General features: G+C 33.2%; 1 protein-coding gene across 5 annotated transcripts in view; it reads left to right on the forward strand.

Moving 5' to 3' along the window:
* The window catches only part of KCNT2 (potassium sodium-activated channel subfamily T member 2), a 411,763-nt gene that overhangs the window by 195,465 nt on the left and 198,543 nt on the right, over nt 1-17,755 (forward strand). The gene's annotated exons all lie outside the window — the stretch shown is intronic.

Here is a 17,755-nt window from a genome sequence, read left to right on the forward strand (position 1 = left end):
TATATATTTTTTAATTCAACTTTCATCTAAACTTCTAATTAAATTATTCTGTCTTACTTTTACTTATGAATCAGGAGAAGATATAAGGCATGCCAAGTGAAGCTTCATAAAATAGGTAGAACTCAACAGCTGTTATACTTTCGCAAAAACTGTTTAGTAAAACAGGTAGCATATATAGCTATGAAAAGTTTAGCAGAATAGAGAGGGGTCAGTAGGTAGAGTAGTAGCCCCCTTATCCACGGGGAATAATTTCCAACATCCCCAATTGATGCTAATTATTGGTATAATTACCGATAGTACCAAACCCTATATATAGTATGAACAAATTTCTTTTTTCTTCTTTACAATTTCATGGATACAGGATTCGGTCTTATTATAGATCTTAGCAACCTCATCATATGATATTTTTCTTTCCTTAACTTGAGAACTTTCACCTTTTCACTTCAAGGAGGCACTTGACGGCTTCTTTTTGGCATATCCAAATTGGCAGCATCGCTACTCTTGCACTTGGGGCCACTAAGTAAAATAAGGGCCACATGAACACAAGCACTGCAATACTTCAAGAGCCAATGTGATAGCTAAGACGGCTAGTAAGTGGCTAATGGGTGGGAAGCATATATAGTGTGAACATACTGGACAAAGGGATGATTCATGTCCTGGGTGGGACAGGGTGGGAGGGAGTGAAATTTTGTGCTACTTAGTATGGCATGTAACTTAAAACATATAACTTGTTTATTTCTAGAATTTTCCTTTTAATATTATTCTGTCAAAGTTGACCTTGGGTAACTGAAACTGTGGGAAGGCAAAACTGTAAAACTGTGGATAGGGGGACTATTATAAAAGGAAAACAAGTAAATTTTTAAAAACCTACCAGGGAAGTCAGTGTCAGAATTGGGGCATCTTGAACAAAGGGACAACAAGAGAGTGCCTTTGAGTCCTGGCAACTGGGTAGAGTTTTAGGTCTTGATAGACAGAAAGGGTAAGGAAGAAAAACTCATGTTCATGAGCGGTACAATATCTCTGCTACTTTGGCAAAGACTGGAATCTCTTTTAATTGTTTTATGTTTGGATGTACAGGGACTCATGGAAGTGTCTACAGCCCTTGGAGAGATAGAAGGTTTGAGGGACTTGGTTATAAAATAGAAAGCAGACTATTCCTAATGTGCTTATATCTGGACACAACAATAGGCTGTATCATTCACCTCTTTTTTAAACCATTTATATGTATATTGGTGAGCACAATGATTCAAATAAAGAAGTATAAAAATTACGCATTATGCTAAGTAGCTAACAGTGTTAGCATAGAGGACACCACATTGCTTGGTAATTAACATTCTCCCATTTAATATATTGTTTCTTAGGAAGGATCTGGCATAGTTGCTGATGCAAACACTACATTATGTCTTATACAGAGGTTGATTAAACAATTCTCTCAAACGCCACTACTCCTCCTCCAGCATTTGGTGTAAACTCAATCAGGGTAGTAGAAATCTTTGCTCTTTGATTCCTCAAAAGTTAATAAATGCATGTTTTTTCCAATTTTCACAATGTCGAGGTCTGCTTGTTTTGTTTGTATCATTCTCTAGGGACTGTATGGTGAATACAGGAGAGCTTGGTCCAGATAATTTCTTTTAGTTGCCTCTCCCCAAGTAAGTTGTTCTTGAAGAGAATAAACAATTCCTCCTTTGTGATTAAACAGTACTGCTACAATTGAATCATTTCACATGCAGTAAACTTTTCTTGGATATTCATTTAGAAGAAAATGAAATGTTTTGACGTTGGCCCTTAATATGATCAAGCCAGTGTCACTGTCATTTTATGTGCTTCCAGTACACAGCCAGTGTGTTGGGAGGGTCAGAAGGCCTGGAATCATAGTATGTTCTTACCTTATGTAAAATACTCTGACTTGTCTAAAGACTGTCAGGTCTCCCTTTTCTTAAACTCACTCACACTAAATAGTTGAACCATATGGAAAAATTATGGATAATTATTTAGGTGAAATTCTCTTTCCATCTTACAAGGTATAACAATCAAAGCTTATTCATAGGCTCCATACTCTTCAATATGGTTGAAAATTGTGTTTAAACCACTAGTAAGTAGTGAGAATAAACAGGAACATTTTACACTTTACCAACACAGTTAAGGAGAACAACAACAACAAACTTTTACTTTGTTTGCAAAAGTAATACACAACATCAGGTCAATTACATGGAATCTTGGGGAAATATTTGTTAGGTTGATAAGATTGAGCAAATTTCTTTTTCTTCCCATAGCCTCTATTCTAAGAATAACATTGTAAAATTAATTAGTGAAATGTTTATGATTCCTTAAGAAAGACAGATTTAGAATAAATTTTAAAATGTTTATTTCTGGTTAGAGCATTTCCAAAAATTACTTTTAATTGATTAATCTTGCAGTATTTTCTGACTATTAGAAAATACTGCAAGTCTTAGAATTGTAATGTACAGAGTATAACGTAGTTTTTTATAGTATTTTGAATTAGAATAATCTGTTACATGTAAAACTATATTTTTTAAATCTGTATAATTGAATTGTTAATATTAAGCATAACTTTGAAGCAATTTTCCTCAATGTTGTTCTAAATCAATCCGACACATTATGAAATCTTTTTTTACATATATTATGATCCTTGGCATGGTACAGCTTTTGAAAAACATTGATTGCACACTATTTTTAAAAAGTACATATTGAATTATTATTGCTGAATTTGTAAAATTAACTGAATAAGTTATTTTGTTGTTTTAATGACAACAATGTTAAAATTAGGCAAACACTGCCAGTCCTAGAATTGGTCTGTGTATATTTTTCTGATTGGAGAGGGGAATTTCTGAATAACATTAAAATGCAAAATTAATAAGTATTACAAATATTCTGCTGTGGAATTAGCAATATTTTACAAAAAATAAATGTATATCTACATAAAATTTTGTATTCTTTATTAGAAAAACAGTAGATAATCATGAATTTGAAAGTGCCATAGCAAATGACTCAGTAAATTTTTCTTTTTTCTTTGAATGGCCAAAATTATTTAGAAAAATTATTAAGTGTAATTTCACTGTGATCAAAATGCTTTCTGACTACTCTAGATTAATGTTATTTAAAAACAATAAAGCACATGACATATGCTTTTTAAAGAAGATGCCCAGTTTTTTTTATACGATGATTACATTTAAAGATTTGGCAATCATTAAAAAGTCAGGAAACAACAGGTGCTGGAGAGGATGTGGAGAAATAGGAACACTTTTACACTGTTGGTGGGATTGCAAACTAGTTCAACCATTGTGGAAAATAGGATGGCGATTCCTCAGGGATCTAGAACTAGAAATATCATATGACCCAGCCATCCCATTACTGGGTGTATACCCAAAGGAATATAAATCATGCTGCTATAAAGACACATGCACACGTATGTTTACTGTGGCACTATTCACAATAGCAAAGACTTGGAATCAGCCCAAATGTCCATCAGTGACAGACTGGATTAAGAAAATGTGGCACATATACACCATGGAATACTATGCAGCCATAAAAAAGGATGAGTTTGTGTCCTTTGTAGGGACATGGATGCAGCTGGAAACCATCATTCTCAGCAAACTATCACAAGAACAGAAAACCAAACACCGCATGTTCTCACTCATAGGTGGGAATTAAACAATGAGATCACTTAGACTCGGAAAGGGGAACATCACACACCGGGCCCTATTATGGGGAGGCGGGAAGGGGGAGAGATGGCATTGGAAGTTATACCTGATGTAAATGACGAGTTGATGGGTGCTGACAAGTTGATGGATGCAACACACCAACATGGCACAAGTATACATATGTAACAAACCTACATGTTGTGCACATGTACACTAGAACTTACAATAATAAAAAAAAGAAAAAAAATAAAGATTTATAACATCATAATGCTAATTACCTGCAAAAATCTTGCAATTTTTTAGAGTTGTAGTTTTAGTCAACATTTCTATTATTAGTATACATATTTTAGCTCATTTTTCTTCAAGTCCAATTAATAAAAAATTGAAAAAAATGATCCTTTTTTTTGACATTTAATAAGTCACTTTCATGTGGTCAAGCATTTTGTGCATATTATGTCATTTAATACCACAATTTGTTCATACATGAGAAAACCAAGTCTCAGAGATGTTCAATAGATTTCCCAGAGTGACAGTCTAAATTTTACCCAGTTTAGTCCAAATCCCAAACCTCTACCTTTACAACAAACTTCTCCCCATGTTGATAATAGCTTAGCTTATTATTCAAATGGCATACATATTTGAAAATAAAAGTGGTACTACTGTTTAAATATTATAATAAGAATGACATATGTACATAGTTTCTGGTATCAGCTCTCTGTTCTACTCCTTTCCATCCTAGTTTATCCCTTAAAAAATATATATTAACTTTGTATCTATTAAATTATTAATCTACTTTACATCCTTGCCCTGTAAGAAAATGACATTTTCTGACCTCTTTTTTCCTCTGACTTTCAGTCTCAATTTTTCATTTCCCAATTTTCATTTTTGAAGTTACATTTGTGCATTTGAAGACTGATACCGTTTACCTTTTGTTCTCTAAACAAAATGAGGACGTCTGCCATTATTTGATGACTCTAAGTGACGAACCCAATAAACATTTAGAATTGCATGAGTATGAACATATTGTTTATTGAAGACCCAGTGATCATTTTGATTACATTTTCTTTTTCCTTTTTTGTGTTGCTTTACTCAAAATTTTCAAAATCAGCTATATATTTTATGTGTTGATTACCATACTGTACATTTGTGTGTGCTGGGGATAGGGGGCTGCTAACTTATTTGTAAAGCTCCTTTTTACCACTCACTATTTTATTGTCTTGTCATATGTTTACAGGTCTTAGTTTATCTAGCTTCAAATTTCTAGGAGGCTAACTGATGTAATCTGTTGCCACCCACTCCAAATTGAGCATAGTATTCTGTACAAGGAAGAAAAAGCACCCCAGTATAACATTATCTCCATTTTCAAATATGATTCCTTCTTTTCCAGTATTCATTCAACAAATATTTATTGAGTATTCTGTACCCCAAACACTGACATACTAGCTGAACATACAGTTATTAACAAAACAGTAAAACATTTTCATTCTCATGGAGCTTATCTACTAGTAGAAGTGACATTAAGTCCTAAGTGACATCTTATGTACTAGTAAGAATAGACATTAAATAAATGTGTACAATGTTAGTGAAAAGTATTAAATATGCTGGGGAGAGAGCATATCAAATGTTCAGAAAGACAGACATTATAAATTGAATCATGAATTAAAAATCATTTAGGATTAACCTAAGATAATCATAAAGTTCACTATTTATAGAACACATCAACACAACAGCATATTAGAGAGCTCATACATCATATCAGAGAGCTCGTACATCATCGTCAAGTATAATTTATCCATGGAATGCAAAAATAGTTCAACATACTAAAATTAATAACTGTGATAAACCACATTAATGGAATAAAGAACTTAAAAATATATTCCCATCTCAATATACTCAGAAAAATCATGTAACAAAATTTTCCATAAGAGTGTATCTTTAGTAAAAAACACAGTATATACAGGGATTGGTAATATCCACAATTTCAGGCATCCACTGAAGGTCGTGGAATATATCCCCCACCCCTGTGGATAAGGGGTAAATATTTTATGTAGAAAACTATAAAGATTCCAGAAAAAAAAACTAACTGTTAGAACTAATAAATCAATTTAGTAAAATTACTTGCATTCCTATATACTAACAATGAACCATTAGAAGGAAATTCAGAAAATAACTCCTTTTACAATAGCCTTCAAAAAGAATAAAATACTTATAATTAAACTTAATCAAGAAGGTGAAAGACTAGTACACTGAAAACTACAAAACATTGTTGCAAGAAATTGAAGGAGACATAAATAAATGGAAAATGGAAAGACATCCTGTGTTCACTATTTCCATCAGAATCTCACTGGCCTTTTTTTTTTTTTTTTTTTTTTTTTAACTGGAATAGTTAAAAACAATCCTGAAATTAATATAGCACCACAAAAGGTCCAGAATAGCCAAAACGATCCTAAGAACAAAGAAGAGAACAGGAGGTATCACACTCCGTGATTTAAAAATATGTTTCAAAGCTATAGTTATTAAAACCATATGATACCAGCATAAATACATGCATATAGACTAATAAAGAGCCTAAAAATAACTCTATGCATATATAATCAACTGATCTTTAACAAGGTTGTCAAGAATACACAATGTGGAAAGGATAGTCTCTTCAACAGAAGGAAAAAAGGAAGGAAGGGAGGAAGGAAGGAAGGAAGGAAGGAAGGAAGGAAGGAAGGAAGGAAGGAAGGAAGGAAGGAAAAACAGAAGGTGGGAAGAGAAGGAGGAAGAGAGCAATGAGGAAGGAAGGGAGGAAGGAAGGAAGGAAGGAAGGAAGGAAGGAAGGAAGGAAGGAAGGAAGAGAGGGAAGGAAGAAGGGAGGGATGAAGGGAAAGGAAGAAGGGAAAGGAAGGAAGGAAGAGACGGAGGGAAGAAGGGAGGGAGGAAGGGAAAGGAAGAAGGGAAAGGAAGGAAGGAAAAGAAGGAAGGAAGGAAGCAACAAAATAAAAAATAGACAGGTGGTATTATGTCCAACTAAACAAAATGAAAAACTTATGCATAGCAAAGGAAAAAATCAAAGTGAAAAGACAACCCGAAGAATGGGAGAAAATATTTGCAAACCATATATCTAATAAGGGATAAATTTCAAGACTATATAGGGAACTTCTATAGCTTAGTAGCAAAAACTGAAACCAAACACACACACACACACACACAAAAGGAAATAAGCTGATTAAGAAGTAGGCAAATGACTTGAATGGAAATATCTCCAAAGAAGACATACAAGTGGCCAAAAAGTACCATGTTTGAACAGATGATCAACATCATTAATTATCAGGGAGAGGAAATCAAAACAGCAAAGAGATATCACCTTATATCTCTTAGGATTGTTGTCAAAATCAAGATACAAAGAGTTGATGGTGATGTGGAGAAATTCAAAACATTGTCCACTGGTTGTGGATATATAAAATAGTGAAGCAGCTATGAAAAACAATATGGTGGTTTTTCAAAAACCTAAAATAGAATTGCCATATGACTCAGAAATCCCACTTCCTGTGATACATCCAAAGGAATTGAAATCAACATGCCGAAGAGATGTCTGTACCCCTATGTTCATTGTAGTATTATTCACAATAGCCAAGAAATCAAAATAAACAGTGTCCAATAACAGATGAATAGAAAAGGAGATTTGGTTTATACTGCCAACAGATCTACATTAGAAAAAAGTTGAAGAAAGTTCTTTAGCAAATAGAAATGATGTCTTATGACACTCTGGATTCACATGAAAAAATTAAGAAAGCTAGAAATGATAAATATGTTGGTAAATATAACTTGAAATTTAAAAAATATTATTTATTGTTTCAAGCAAAAATAATGACAATATTGTGGGATTTATAACAAACAAGTAAAATGAATGACATTCTAGCATGATGACTGAAAAAACGGAACATAATGTAGTGAGATTCTTTATGCATTATTTGAAAGATGGGTGTAATATATACTGGTGTATGTTAGAAACCTTAGGGTGGCCCTTAATAAAGATTTTAAAAACCTATATGATTAAGTGGAACAATAAATGTATTTAATGCAAAAGGCAGCAGTAAAAGGGAACAAAGAATAGATGGGATAAATAGAAAAATAAGAGGATGAAAATGATACACTGCACAAATACTAATCATACATAAGTGGAAGGTAGCTATATTAAGCAAAGAAAACTCATAGACAAGAACTCATACCAAAGATGAAGAGGAATACTTTGTATTGAGTAAAGGATCAGTGCATTAAATAAATAACACTCCTAAATGTGTGTGTGTGCTATATATATAAAGAAAACTCTCAAAATACATGAAGTATAAAATGGCATAACTGAAAGGAGGGGTAAAAAGCTACAGTTTGTCTTATAATTTTCAACACTTCTGTCTTATCAATCAATATAAAAAGGCGGGAGATCAGTAGATTTATAACAAACTTGAACACACTGTCACCAGCTTGATCTAATTGACATATGGAATATTATACTAAAAAATGGAATTCCAGTGTTCAAGCACACATGAAACATTCACAGAGATACATCATCTTCTGAACCATAAAAGATATGGCAGAGAATTTAAAACCTGCAGAATATGTTCTCTGATTATAATTGAATTAAATGAGGCATTAATAATAAAAACACAGCTGAAAAATACCCAAATACTTGGAAATAAAACAAAACATCCATAAGCAACCCATGAGTAAAAGATAAAATAAGAAGAACTATGATGAAAATGCAACACATTAAATTGTATGGAATGCAGCTTTACAAGCATCTGAAGAGAAATTTGTATCTTTAAATTTTTATATTGGAAAGGTTCAAAATTTAATAGGAAAAAGGAATTGGAGGCAACAATTATGGACTTTGAAAGTGTTTTCTGTACATGAGCGCGATGAAATCGGGCAGTAACTGATGGGTAATGTTTGATCAATGAAAGCTTTGTTTCCTCCTTTTCCTTTTTTCATTTTTTTTTTTTAGTGGGAAAGATTTCGGTGAGTAAATATGGTAAATATCTACCAAAATTGGCAAAATTGGTCATGAAAGAATATAATAGGAGGTGATCTTATGCAGGAATGGAAGGTTTTTCTTGGATAAGGGTGTAAAACTTTCATCCATTTTAACAAACGGGAAAAGAGTATATATAGATAGAGATGAAGGTATATTTGTGGCCCCATGGAAAAGAGCTTGTGGAAGTTGATTTTTCTTGTTTCCATTTGCTTAGTGAAATAACAGTTGAGATTATCAGGGCAGAGGGAGGCTCCGGGCCCTTGAGAAACACTGGCAAGTGGCAGAGGGAAGATTCACATCCCAAAGGAGCAGAGAAAGAATTTATAATGGAAAATCTTCTACAATAAACGTTCTAAGTAAAGAAAGGTCAGAGGCCTACAGTCTGGAGGAAATCTGTCTAATGTTTATTCACGCTGAGGGGAGAAACTTTGAGGCATCTTAGGTATTTGACTCCCAAGGCTTTAAGTTGTAACTCTGAAAAAAAAATGTTTTTATTCCCGGCTCATGCTGCTGACTTTCCTCTTAAATGTCAAAGACATATTTATTCTTGATTATTACATGCATTTTTGAACATATGGTATCTTAGAAAAGAAAGCAAACAATCACCAAGCACTCAGTGATTTCCCTTCATGTACCCTTCTGACAGCATGAGAAAAGAGCTGAAATAAAATGTTTGCTACGGAAACTTTTTCACTGTTTTTTTCAATTATGTTTTGTTTTAAGAAGATCCACCTCAGGCACTGAAACAAGCACACAATCATCTATACTATGTCATTCCCTGATGAAATGTACCTTAGATTCTTTTGGGAGATTTTGCAATTTTATTTATGTCTTTAGTCAACCCAGTGGTTAGTGACTTGTTTTCGAAAATATTTTCCTTACCATTCTCAAAAATCACAGAATTTTAAACTTGAAAAGATACCTTGATATCCTTAATATAACTGAGTTTTCAGTACACTCAGAAATAATTTTTGGTAAATTTTTGACAGATGTACATCACTGGACTTCAGTTACACGCTGTCAAGATAATCTGACCTCTTTACGAATCCCTTTATTATTCATTTGACATTTGTATACCAGTGAGTTTCAAGAGGTTTTTGGATAGTGTGGTCATGACTGTGTTAAATTGAGTAACTAGATCAGGGAAAATTCAAGAGGCTTAAGATCTGGAATTGGATTTGGTGTTGAGGGAAGTTTTCTTCAAAACCTGGGAGAGGATTTAAGTAAGTAGAACATACAATTTAAGGTATGTATCATTCTGGATGAATTACTCTAACTCAGACCAAGGACTAGGAAACACTACAGTGCTTCAGCTTTCAGAAAGAGTACAAAATGAGTTTAGCTACTCTACAAGGAAAAACAAAAAGTAAGCTTTTGAATTGGCAATAATATTGACTTGTTGCTGAGTCCCAAAATTTCTGGTAAGATTTTGATAATATATATGGAGATTCCGACAGGCAAGCAGGTTTTTATCATTAAGTATCTGTAAGGAGTGGTACATTTTCAGTCACAAGAGTGGGAATCAAAATCAGAATTACAGTCCCTGAGAGATCATTGAAAAAGCAAGGACATTTTTTCCTAAAACTAGAAGCCAAGGTAATGTTTCAGTCCCAGATACACTGTTAAATCCCTTCTGCTGAAACTTGGCAGGAGGACAAAATTATATTTACAGCCATACAAGTTTGAATGCTGAGGCCCAGAATGCTAGACCAAGTCTTCTTTTAATTTTTTGGTTTTTGACTTTAGTGTAGATTGTTCATGAAGACTAGGTCATTGTCGAGTCTATAGGTTTGGGTGAGTGATATAGTTTAATTAGACTACAACTAGTTGGCCTGATGTTCTACTTTCTAATAGCCAGCTATTCTATTGTAAAATGCAGCAACATATTTTAATGGTAGAGTATTTTTTAGTGATTTTGGCTGTTTTCTTTTAAAGTATTTTTATTTAAGAGCACTTTTGAATTATTTTTGTATTTAAAATAAAGATGTACCATATTTGAAACCTACTTCTCTGAAGACATCAATTACAATTAATCACAATGAAATGTACCATTTTCTTAATTCAGTCATAAAGTTAGGTCAATTAGTTATAGATGATAGATACTATGGATCCTCTGTATCAGAATTACCTTCAGTTTTTGATATTACCTGATATATGTATATGTAATCTAACCTTATACTTTTTAACAGTCTACATATGAGACCTGGATGTTCTAATTATGAACAAAATAGACCGTGAACTGAAGGTGCTTTTGAGTCCAATCTACTGTGAGGCCTTCATAGGGATTTCTGTGAAGAAATTGCTCTCTGGGCAAGGAATACATTTGGCAAGAATTGTTTATACAACAATACATTCGAATGTTTTCAAGATAGGTTTGTTTTCCAGATTGCCATAAGACTTTTTTTGTTCTTTATAAGTGTTTGTGATTAGTTTGTTCAATCACCTATACATTTTGGACAAATCTATCTACATGTATTATTTTAAGTTTTACAATTCAGTTTCACTTTATATACTAGTAATCTTAAAAAATAAAGTGTCCAATGAATAAGTTAGCAAGATATACTCAAAGTAGTGTGGTAAATACATCAATTTTCAAGTGCTGCAGATGGATTTTATAAATTAAAAATTGAAAGGAAACTGATGCCTTTGATCAAACCAATGTTTTATCACTTTTAGGTGACAGACTCTAATTGAGAGTCCAATAAAAATTATAAATTTATGGATAGGTAAATAATTCATGTATAAAATTTCATCTAAAATGTCTGAGTTCTTTAATGGGTTCTTGGATTTCAGTAAAATAATTCCTGCCATAGGTAAAGTTATTTATTGTAAGTCCTCAGAACAACAATCAATATCTTTTAGATAGTACAATTTATTAAGTTGAATTTTATGGAGACATTCTTCACTAATTTAATTTTTAGGCAAACTGACTTTTTGTAAAATGTTCTGTTTCACAGTAGCAATAAACATCCAGATGATGTGATAGTGTCCCAAATTACCTACCTTTATTATTACAGCATTTTTATTCTAAAGTTATCACAATAAACATTTTACTCTATGGTTAGAAATATGGAGCACTTTACTTAAGGATGAATTTGTCCCCAAGAAAATTAAAAAAAAAAAAAAAAATCAATCTTATCCTCTGCTTTTAGAAAAAAATGAAGTGAAATCGTGTTTCTTTGCTAGTTTCATTATCTGTATTAGGAAAATTTTTCTTTTGTATTTCTCATGTGATATTTATGCCATGTTATATAGCTCTTTTCCTTTTTCCTCACTTAATGATCCACTCGAAATTATTGACATTTGTTCTGTTTTGTGAGGGCATAAATTACAAATAAAACAAGGATTTCAGAATAGGTACTTTATCCCATGTATTCAGGCATTGAATTGAAATATTTACTGAATGCTTTCTATATGCCTAATGCTCATTGTATTATCACATTTAATGTTCAAACTATCGATATGAAGTAAATATTGTTTTTCTTATTCACCTGTGATATGCAAATGAATGTTAGGTTCTGGGAATAAGCTAGGGTGAGCAAAATGTAGACATGGCCCTTGCCTTCACAAAGCTTATAGTTTACTGAGGACCAACTTTTAAAAATGTTAAACGTTAGATGGGGTTAATTGTTTACAGAATACAATGGGATCAAGTAGCATCATCTATCCTAGTGTACCAGCAGTCAGAAGAAAAGGCTTCCTAGATAAGTGACGTTTTAGCTGGGATGAGAGGCATTAGTAGGGCTGAACCAGTAAAGAATGTTCTTGGCAAATGGTCCTAGGTGAGAAATGCTGGTTATCTGAGTGGAGAATGTGCATTATCACTAGGTGGAAGAATGCAAAGACTGAGGAAATAGTTTGGGAAAAGTTTAATAAAGGTTGTTGTACGCCTTGTTAAGAAGTTTGAATTTGATGCCGAAACAAAGGAAACCACTATAGGATTTTAACAATAAGAATTTTGGTTGGAAAAAAACTTCATCTGATAACATTACAGAATTAGTGAAAAAATGTTATAAAGCTTGAGATAGGCTGACTGGGGGGCTGTTGCCCTTACTCCAAGCCAGAAGTGATAAGTTTTTAGATCAGGTTATGGCACTGGTGCTGGAGAAAAGTGGAATCTATTAGATCAATATTTAGAGGCATAATCAACAAGATTTGAGAACTCACTAAATGTAAGGTAAGTGAGACAGAGAAGCTGATGATTTAGCATCTGGTAGTATTTTCCTTTGGGAAAAGGGAGGACTACCAGTAGCAAGATGGTTTCGGTTTGGGATAAGAATGTCAAAGGACAACCAAGTGTGTGATGTCAGATAAGCCAAAGGAGGATGTTTTAGGGAGCCAGTGGTCTACAAGTCAACTGTTGCCAAGGGTTAAGATAAAGAAGAAAAGCAAGTTGCACACATCCACTATACAATAACCAAAACTTCTGTAAGAAAAATCAGATCCATGGTAAGTTCCCTGTACTCATGTGTTTTGTAAGCTCTGAAGTGAAGATTAGAGCCCAATGTTGGTGACTCTACAGATCATGCTTTTCTCACTTACTTTTTAAAAAACAAACTAGACTTTTTGTTGTTATTGTTAAGCCATTTTAGGTTTACAGAGAAAATGGAACAAAAAATATAGAGAATGTCCATATCTTACCCCTTACACTCCTCTCCCCCTACGCCCCATTTTCCCATTTTTATCTTCCAGTATTGTGGCATATTTGTTGAAACTAATGAACCAATATTGATAAATTATTTAACTAAAAACCATAATTTACATTAGAGTTCACTCTTTGTATTGTATATTCTGTGGGTTTTGATAAATGTAATATGACATGCATTCACCATTATCATATCACAAAGAATATTTTTAGGGTCTTAAAACTATTCTCTGCTTTACCTATACATCCTTCCGTCCTTTCTTTTCCCCAACCTGGCAACCACTGACCTCTGTACTATCTCCATAATTTTGCATTACTACAATGACATATAGTTGAAATCATGCATTATGCAGCCTTTTCAGATTGTCTTTTTTTCACTTAGCAATATTCATTTGAGATTTTGCATGTCTTTTCTTGGCTTGATAGTGTATTTCTTGCATTGCCGAATATTCCATTGTATGGATGTAGCACGGTTTATCCATTCATTTTTTGAAGTTCATCTTGGTTACCTCCAAGTGTTTGTAATTATAAATTAAGTTATTTTAAGCATGTGCATGCAGGTTTTTGTAGAGACCTACATTTTCTATTCACTTAAGTAAATACTAAGTATCCCAACTGCTGGATTATTTGGTTAGAGTACATTTACTTTTGTAAGAAATTGTCAAACTGTATTCCAAAATTGATGTATCATTTTGCATTTCTTCCCAGCAATGAATGCAACTTCCTGTTGATCTATGTCCTCTCTAGTATTTGGTGTCTTCAGCATTTTAGATTTTAGCTATTATGAAAAGTGTTTACTGATATCTTACTGTTTTAATTTGCAACTCTCTAATGACATGTGTTGAATGTCTTTTCATTCTTCTAATCTGTATATGTTCTTTGGTCGGATGTCTGTTCAGATCTCTTGCCCATTTTAAATTCAGTTGTTTGTTTTCTTGCTATCTACGTCTTTGTGTTTCAACATGTTTAGTCCATTAGCATTTGATGTCATTATTAATATGGTTAGATATAGCTCTATCTAAATTGTTTTCTGTTTGTTTCCTCTGATTTTGGTTCCTGTTTTTCCTTTCCCACATTTTTTATTATTTGGTTTTGTAAAGTATTGAATGTAGTATACCTATTGGCTTTTTAGATATGCCTTTTGAATTTTTTTTTCTTTTTTGTGAGTGCTGTAGGGATTACAATACACATTCTTACTGCTTCATATCAGATTTGTGTCATTGTTATACCACTTGTTAAAATTATAAACTTGCATTTATTCCTTTTCTACTATCCCATGTTATTGTTGTTAGATGTAATAATTTATCCATAGGTTAGAAACTACACTAAACAATATTATACATTTTGCTTTATTCAGATTATATATTTTATGGAAATTAAGAGGAAATGTTTTTTATAGTCGCTACAACATTAAGCATTTGTTACTCTTGTTTTATTTCTGAAGTTCTTTCTCCCTGCTATCATTTTCCTTGAGCTTACATAGTTTTCATAAACTTTTCTTGTAGTATGATTCCAATGGCAGTACATATCCTTAGATTTCTTTATTTTAAAAAGTCCTTTATTTCACCTTCCTGTTTGAAGGAGTTTTTGCTAGATACAAAGTTCTGGTTTCATAGCTTTTTTTCCTTCATTCTAAACTTCAGAATTTTTTCCAGGGTGGTTTGGCTTTAATGATTTTTGATGAGAGTCCTTGGCCATATGACTCTTTCTTTGGGTGCTATCAAGATTTTGTCTTCATTTTTGTTTTTTAACAGTTTTAATACAGTGTGGCTAGGCGTGATTATCTTTTTGTGTATATAGTTTAGATTTTGCTAATTTTCTTGAACTTATAAGTGTATGTCTTCTACAAAATTAAAAAGTTTCTAGTCATTATTTCTTCAAATCATTTTCTGCTATTTTTTCTCTTTTGTTTTCTTTTTGTGAATTCAATTATATTATGTAAGACCTTTTTACCGTGTTACACAAGTTCCTGAACTCTGTTACCTTTTCCTTACCTCTTCTCTTTGTTTTTCAAATTGGGTAAATTCTATTGATCTATGTTCAAGTTCACTGACTCCTTTCTTCTGTCATTCCCAATCTATTTCAAAGCCCATATAGTGAATATGTTTTTTCATAAACTTCAGCTTTTTAATCTAAAAATACTTTCTATTACTCTGCTGAAATTTTCTTTTTTAATTACAAGCATGTTTTTCATTACGTTACTGATCATAGTTCTAGTAGAAGCTTTAATTCCTTCTCTGCTCATTCTAACATCTCAGACTGTCTAGTAGCTACCATCTATTGATTATCATTTTGTTTGTTTCCCATTCAAATAGGTCACATTTTTCTGGAAAGTCACGAATTAAATAATATTGCATTGTATTTTGTATATTGTGTTATGTTGCGGAGCCTTGGATTCTACTGTATTCTTCCAAAGAATGTTAATGCTCTCAATTTAGCACAGGCTAAGTTGCTTAAACTCAAAATAAAGAAAACTCCATCACCATTGGGGTTGGTAATGCTTCACAAATGTCAGCTCGGATTGTTTTTATGCTTCCCCATGCATTCATGGTTCAGAGGTCAGCCAAAGTTGTTTACACTCATTCACAGAATTTGTGGTTTCTCTTTGCTGCCTCTCCCTTTTCCTGTCTCTGGTGGCTCTGGTTGCTCCAGGCTCCATTCTCTTGTTGTTCTGGCAGGTTTTCTCTGGAGTTTTAGCCCACTTGTGAGGTTGTGGTAAGCAAAGCTGCCCTCAGGTCACAGCAGCAAAAACATGGAAATTATGACATGCAAGATACTTCCTCCAAGTTTTAATTTTCCTCTAAATTCTGCCTACTTTAGTTGATTTACTAGGGCCTTTATATGCTTGTTCTACAGATTTTTTAATAGTTGTCATATGCAAGGACAATTTACTGGGAGCTTATTCTTTCATATTGATAAGGCTCCTGACCTCCTCTATTTCTTCTTTTATTATTAATGTTACATTTTTTGCTGGTGTCAGCAGATAAGTCTCACTTTAAATTTTTTCTAAGAAATTCATTTTTCTTCTTTACCTTTTATCCTTAATGATATTACTTCTGCTACTACTAAGATGATACACATAATAAGAAAAACAACTTATGTTTTTTCAATAACTGACTGCCAACCTCTAATAAAAGGTGTATGTGTGTTGTCTATTTCACCACAGAAATCCTGTAAGATACAGAATATCTACAGTTTACTAATGAGGAACTTTAACTTGTCCAAGTCTAATTAGATATTGAGGGATGAAGTAGGGTTAAAAACCCTACAATAGCCCATTATCTTCAGCACAATGCTAAACATAATGAAATAAAATAAGATAAAAATCATAACTTGGCATCCACTTATATAGTGGTTTACTTTCTATTTTTTTTCCTTCTCCTTTAAAATTGTGTACTTCTAGTGAAAGAGAAATAACAGTAATCCTCCACTAAATTATCTATAATCCTCAAACCTCAGATTTAAAAGCATGTAAAATGGATTAACAATTATTCACTTGATGAATCTTAGTAGAATTATTAGGCTCATTCTGATATTTGAACATTTGCCTGTAAGGTGCATAAGGTCCATGTAAACCATGCTGGACTACCATTCATCAACTTTCATGTAACTTAAAGTTACTATCATATTTTGGGTTGCTATAACAAAATAGCATATACTGGGTGGATTATAGACAACAGAAATGTATTGCTCACAATTCTGGGGGTGGGAAAGTCCAAGATCAAGGAGCCAGCAGACCTAATGTCTGATAAAGACTGGCTTCCTGGTTCCTAGATAGTTGTCTTCTTGCAACATCCTTACGTGGCTAAAGAAGTGAGGGAGCTCTCTCTTGGATGTCTTTTATATGGGCATTAATTCCATTCATGATGACTGCCCTCATGATGAGGTCTATCAGAGGCCTCATCTCCTAGTGCCTTCACAATGTGGGGTAGGATTTCAACGTGTAAATCTGGGGAGGAAGTGATCATTCTGTCTATAGCAGTTTCCAACCATAAAAAAACAGCTTCTTCTGTCTGCATTTGGATAAACAGTCCCTTGTGCCTATCTGTATTTTGGATCTTCCTTTCCTTCCACTAATAGTGCTGTCAGATAGAACTTTCTGTGGTGATGAAAAATTTACATACCTCTGCTTTCTAACATGGCATCCACTAGCCATGTGCAGCCTTGAGTATTTGAAATGTGGCTAGTGTGATTGAGTAATTACATTCTTAACTTTAAGTTTAGACACTTCAAATTTAAATAGCCTTATGTGCCTGGTGGCTGTTATATGGACAGTGCTACCCTAGAGCATTTCCGTGCTTCCTTTTCAAAAATGTATTAGCTAACTCTGTGGCATATTTCTTTAATAATCTTCCTTGATTTTTTTCAATTCATTGAATTTATTGGGTGACTACTATGTAAAGGAGTTCGTGTTAAGCATGGTTTTGATTC

The sequence above is a fragment of the Papio anubis genome, chromosome 1 (genome assembly GCF_008728515.1).
Source record: "Papio anubis isolate 15944 chromosome 1, Panubis1.0, whole genome shotgun sequence".
Lineage (NCBI taxonomy): Eukaryota > Metazoa > Chordata > Mammalia > Primates > Cercopithecidae > Papio > Papio anubis.